Below are 6,083 nucleotides of genomic sequence, written 5' to 3'. Positions count from 1 at the left end.
AGTCATTATTCAAAGTGGTTCCAACAATGAGTTGTTAGGTCGGGGTGGACAAACTTTTTGGCCCAAGGGCCACAGTGGGGTTGCAAAACTGTATGGAGGGCTGGGTAGGGAAGGCTGTGCCTCCCCAAACAGCCTGGCCCCCGCTCCCTATCCGATCCCTCCCACTTCCTGCCCCCTGACTGCTCCCCTCAGAACCTCTGACCCATCCAACCCCCCATGCTCCTTGTCCCCTAACCACTCCCTCCCGGAACACCCTGCCTCTAACTGCCCCCCAGGACCCCACCCCCTACTCCCTGTCCCCTATCCACACCCCCGCCCCCTGATAGGCCCCCTGGGACCCTACGCCTATGCAACACCCCCGTTCCCTGATCCCCTATCCACACCCCCGCTCCCGGACAGACCACACTTATCCAACACCCCCCTCCCCGCGTTCCCCATCCCTTGACCTTCCCCCCACCAGAACCTCTGCCCCCTGCTCCCTGTCCCCTGATTGCTGCCCCACCAAACCTCCGCCCCCTGCTCCCCGTCCCCTGACTGCCCCCCCGGGGCCCCCGGCCCCAGCCCCCTTACCATGCCACTCAGAGCAGCATGTCTGGCCGCCGCAGCCCCCGGCGGGAGCCAGACACACTGCTGCGCTGCCCTGCAGGAGTGCACAGCCCCGCTGCCCAGAGTGCTGCTCTCGCGGCAGCGTGGAAGGGGGGACAGCGGGGGAGGGACCGGGGGCTAGCCTCCCCGGCAGGGAGCTGAAGTGCCAGGCAGGACGGTCCCGTGGGCCGGATGTGGCCCATGGGCCGTAGTTTGCCCACCTCTGTGTCAGGTCATTGAAGTGCACTCCCCATCCCATGTTGGACAAATTTGACGTAACAGTTATTGATGGGGATGGAGGAACAAATGCCACAGCTATTTAGCACACTATGACTACCAGGGAAGAGATGGGAGCATCTCTTTTGGGACAATTAGCTTTATATAAATGCTCTTTGAATCTGGCAGGTAATTTTTGCCAGCCAATGCTGAAGAGGTTTCATTCTGAAATGAGCATAAAGCATCATGTGTGCCTGAGGCGATAAGAAACAATATTATTATTTGTTTGGGATTCTTTCACAGTTTTATAATAGCAAACTGAATATTCAGGAGTCCTTCTAAGAAGAGGGCTCTTCCTGAGTGGGCATCCAAAATCATCTCGACTTTGGGGATTTTCTGAGTAGGAGGGTGTGATTTCTTCTAAATTATTCCCAGTCACAGATTCTCAAAAAGTACACATGTACAGTCCATGTAGGGATTCCTACAAAGAAGCCTTGATACCAGACAGCTCTGTGCTCGTGGGGAACCAGGGCGCAGTATCTAGCCTGTCTGACCCATGAAAGACACCCTTCCTCCCCCAGCAGTCTCTGCTTGAACCAAAACTGTTCAGAGAAAAGACTTGCAGAGAGCAGTGAAGGGCGTTGGGAGACACACCTAGACCCCTCCTGATAAGGGTGACAAGATTAAGGCATCTCCATTAGCATACAGAATGGAGAACAGAGGCAACTCCCATAGCCTCATCTGCATGAAAGATGGGACAAGGAGACATCTCCATTCGCATACAGAATGGAGAACAAAGAACCGCACTGAACTCTGGGACCAGAAGAGCAGGGAAGCACTGCATCATGGGGGATCTCTGCTCCAGATGTTAATGAACCTACACCTGCACACACCCAGCTCAGCAATTATCAGACCAATTCTAGTAACGAATCCTTGATTGATATCCAATATACTGAAGCAGCCTAATTGAATTGTGAGCTCCCTGGAAGAAAACACCACCCATAGCCAAGAGTGATCAGCTCCTATTGTCTAGCCTAAAGAAAACCCTTGAGTCATCAGTTTACCCATAAACGAATCTAGTGTTCTCCCTTGAACCATTGTTGTTTCTCTACAAAAACCCCTATCTATGTTCAAGTAAGTGTTCTGATGCTTGGATTCAACGATGCATCAGTTCCACTGGGACTCCATCTTCTCCTGACTGATCGTGCAGAGGGCTGCGCCTGTCTCCAGCACTCAGGACCCTGAGCTACCACCATCACCTGGGAACCCCGACCAGTTCAAGCCTCATGGAGTGGGTGAGATCCCTCTCTCTCTCTCTGTTTTCTTTTCTGCCTGAGGTATTAACCTTTAATAATGTAACTGTTATGTTGGTTTAGGCTCTCCTTGTGTAATCATCATTATTATTCAATAAATAACTTTTATGGTTAAGCTGGTTGCTTCTCTCTCTCTCTCTGAACTTTACTCTTCTGTGTCTTTAGGTTCCCCATTTACCCTGCAGCAACGCTTCTTTTACCTAAGCTACAGATCCCTGTAGCGCCCAAAAATACCGTGGGGTTTGCTCATCAAGTGGGTTACTACCAGTATAATTGTAACATGAAAGCGGGGATAGGGATGTGCTGAACCTGGGGCATATAAGGGTGGCAGCTTGAAAGTGCTGCTTGACCCAGCCCATTCGTGGCAGAATGTGCAGGGATCTGTAACAGTGTGAACTGCATAAGTGCCAACATCAGTGAAGCAAGTACCTGAATGGGTACAAGCATAGAGAAAAGACTCAATAGTCTTTTCGGGAAAGGAACAGCGAAAAGAGAGATGACAAGATGAATTATGAACAGCTGAAGAAAAATCAGCTGTCTGGGCTATTCAGAGGAAGGCCGCTCAACACTGAGGATCAGACTAGAACACAGTTAGTTGATTTGCTCAATTCTAATGACCAGAAGAAGAATAATGGGTTAAGTCTGCAGGGAACTTCCAGCCCACTGGCAGAGAGTCACGCAGGCAAGGGAAATTGGGGAATCTACCCCCAGAGAGAAACAAGGAAGAGACTGACAGTGGCAGCAGCTATGTACCATGAAGGCCAAGTACACCCCGCAACAGGAGTTGTAGATAGCTCAACAACTAGAGCAGGAGAGGCTGCAGCTGAAGAGGGACAGAATGTGTCTCGAAATCCAACAGCTTGCAGACTGGGAGCAGCAGCATCAGTAAATGAAGAGAAGGAGAACCAGTGCCAGTACGAGAAGCACCAACATCAATATGAGAGAGAAGAAAAGCAGAAGTAGTGCTAGTATGAGGAGAAACAGAAGGACAAGGAACATCAATATCAGCTCGAGATGGAGAAACTGTGCCTTCAAATCCTTAATCCAATAGGTAAAGCCAGACCTCCTGTACCTCTCCTAGTGGGTGGCATAGACTCCAAATTACTTAGAATCATAGAAGATTAGGGTTGGAAAAGACCTCAAGAGGTCATCTAGTCCAATCCCCTGTTCAAAGCAGGACCAACACTAACTAAATCATCCCAGCCAGGGCTTTGGCAAGCCTGGGCCTTAAAAACTTCTAAGGATGGAGATTCCACCACCTCCCGAGGTAACCCATTCCAGTGCTTCACCACCCTCCTAGTGAAATAGTGTTTCCTAATATCTAACCTAGACCTCTCCCACTGCAACTTAAGACCACTGCTCTTTGTTCTGTCATCTGCCACCACTGAGAACAGCCGAGCTCCATCCTCTTTGGAACCCCCCTTCAGGTAGTTGAAGGCTGCTATCAAATCCTCCCTCACTCTTCTCTTCTGCAGACTAAACAAGCCAAGTTCCCTCAGCCTCTCCTTGTAAGTCATGTGCCCCAGCCCCCTGATCATTTTCGTTGCCCTCTGCTGGACTCTCCAATTTGTCCACAACCTTCCATCCTTCATCACTTTAGGGAGGGGGATGACATGGATGTGCTTCTTATTGCTTTCAAAATGGGGTGTGAACTGAATAAGGTGGGGAACAAGGACGTAGTACAGTAGCTGACTCCAGTACTGTCTGGGACAAAGGTCTTGGACATTTTCACCGTTATGGGAAGGGAGGATTACAAAGATTAAAATAATTGTAAACAAGCTTTTTTGACAAAGTTTAAACTGACTCTTGGTATATATAGGAGAAGGTTTCAGGAACTTCAGAGAAGAAAGGGATATGACCTATGCTAAGGTTTCAGCTGTAATTAGGTATTATGTAAGGAAATGGGGAACTGGTTGGAGGGTCGAAATGGTCGATAAGTCCTACAAATTAATGAATATAAAACAGTTCTATAAACTCTGCCACCCTGATCTGAAATCAAACAAAAATCCTAGAGATGATATTATATCTGTGAAATTGGCAGACCAGTATGTGGCTAGTCATCCTGGTTTGATAGAAAACCTAACAGGCATGGAATGGGATCAGAGTCCAAGGACTGGGCCTAAACTGAGACCCACACCCAGGGGGGAGGGAAACCAATGGGAAAAAGCAGTGTGCCATACATGGCCAGCAGAGTCACTTTATTCGCAATTGCCCAGGTTGCCCATTGAGTCCCAGGTACAGTGCTAGAAATGTCAGCTGAACATCAACCTCACAGAATTATCTGTGTGACTGAGAGAGGAGGGGAGGGAGGGAGTCACAGAACATTATATGCCATCAGCAGACAGGCTAACACTGAACCATTTACACCCCAATCCATTGCCTACAAGTCACGCTGCACCCTCCTGGGTGCAGATCCATGGCATAGCTAGTGGGAATGGAAGGTGGTAATCAATGGAGAGACATTCACTGGATGGAGAGAGACTAGAGCTAAAATGAGAGTTAACCCCCATGTCATGAAACACATGAAATGCTGCCAGGATGTGTAATGCGGGTTAAAGTTCCTGGTATAAAAGCCTTCACTCTACACACAGATTTCTGTACAGACCCAGGAAGGGTCTGGGATGCTGGTTGCAGATATAATAGAAGATATTCCATATTCTTTGCTTTTGGGGAAGGATATTGTGGTTTCAAAGCAGAAAGGATAAATCAGGTCTCCTCTGTTAGTCCCAGACTAGCAAGAGATTGTGTTAGCCAAAATGCTAATGGGATAGCTGACAGGGATAGATCTCCCCTGTCAGTATCCAAGAGGAATCAAGTTTCAGAGTAGGAATCAAGTTACTTTCTCAGTGTATGCAAACAAATACCTGAACAGCAGGACTGACAAGACCTACTGACTTGTAGGGGAATTCTCTGGGTCCTAAAGCCTAGATCAGTGAAATAAGCTCTCTGCCTACCCTTACCAGGCACTCGGGGGAAGTACAGAGCATTGTGAATGCAGTATTTCCAGCCAAAAGTAGGGACACTGTGGCAGCTGTGGTGTACTGCAAAAACTATGACATCAGCCCTAGGATGGGAAATGCCCAAGTAGGGTGTAAGACATCTGCTTGAGAGATGACAAAGGTAACTGTTGCCAGGAAGGAGGGGAGACTTTTTCCTGCAATCATTGACTGCTTGATGGTCTGTAAAAATGTAATAGACCCTGAGCAAGGTGGGAGAGGGAATTTTGTTCACCTTGACTCAGTATGTGGGGAACATTAGACCACCACCCCAGTAGGGTGAGGGGAACAATGCTCCTCCCCCTTCCTCCAGAGAAGCAGAGGTTAGGCTACCTAGGAACCTATGGGGAGGTGGGGCAGAGAAAAGAATCTGGCAATGGCAGAGGTTTGAAAAAGTCTCCCTTGCCTGATTCTTCCGCTGTTAAAAGCAGCACGTGGTTGAGAGTTGCTTCACAAGGAGCCAGCCCTGATATATTTCTCCCTATGGCCCAAAGAATTGCTTCCTGTAACATCTCCAGGTGGGGAAGCAACCAACCACTTGAATGACAAAGGGACACTATACACACTCTCTGGAAATCAAATGGGAGGTATAAGTGAGAGAACTAGGTCTCAAGTGTACAAGCACCAAGGAGTAACAGGGGAAAGAAGAGCCATATGAAAGCTCAGCCCCACAAGTTCTAAAGATAGAAAATATGCTGGATGGTTATCAAATGACTCTGTATGGATTTCTGAACGGCGTATGCTGATTTACTAGCAGAATGTTTATTATCTGAATAGTTGAAATGGGAAATTATGAAAGATAGCAGCAGAAATGCCTCCAGGAAATAAAACTGTCCAGGCAATAAGTCTATCAGTTTTCTTAAACAGCTCCAAGGGTTGCACCCTGGTACGTGGTTCACAGTGTCACTCACTCAAATTAGGCCCAGCCACCCCTCTGTCACAATGGATAGGTGGCCAAACCAAACCTGAGTGG

General features: G+C 48.3%; 1 protein-coding gene across 50 annotated transcripts in view; it reads right to left on the bottom strand.

Moving 5' to 3' along the window:
- The window catches only part of LOC102937587 (RCC1 and BTB domain-containing protein 2), a 93,723-nt gene that overhangs the window by 60,294 nt on the left and 27,346 nt on the right, over positions 1 to 6,083 (bottom strand). The gene's annotated exons all lie outside the window — the stretch shown is intronic.

Source organism: Chelonia mydas, chromosome 1, assembly GCF_015237465.2.
Source record: "Chelonia mydas isolate rCheMyd1 chromosome 1, rCheMyd1.pri.v2, whole genome shotgun sequence".
In the NCBI taxonomy this organism is placed as follows: Eukaryota; Metazoa; Chordata; order Testudines; family Cheloniidae; genus Chelonia; species Chelonia mydas.
Note: the sequence above shows the minus strand (reverse complement) of the source record. Positions and strands in the feature narration are given on the sequence as shown.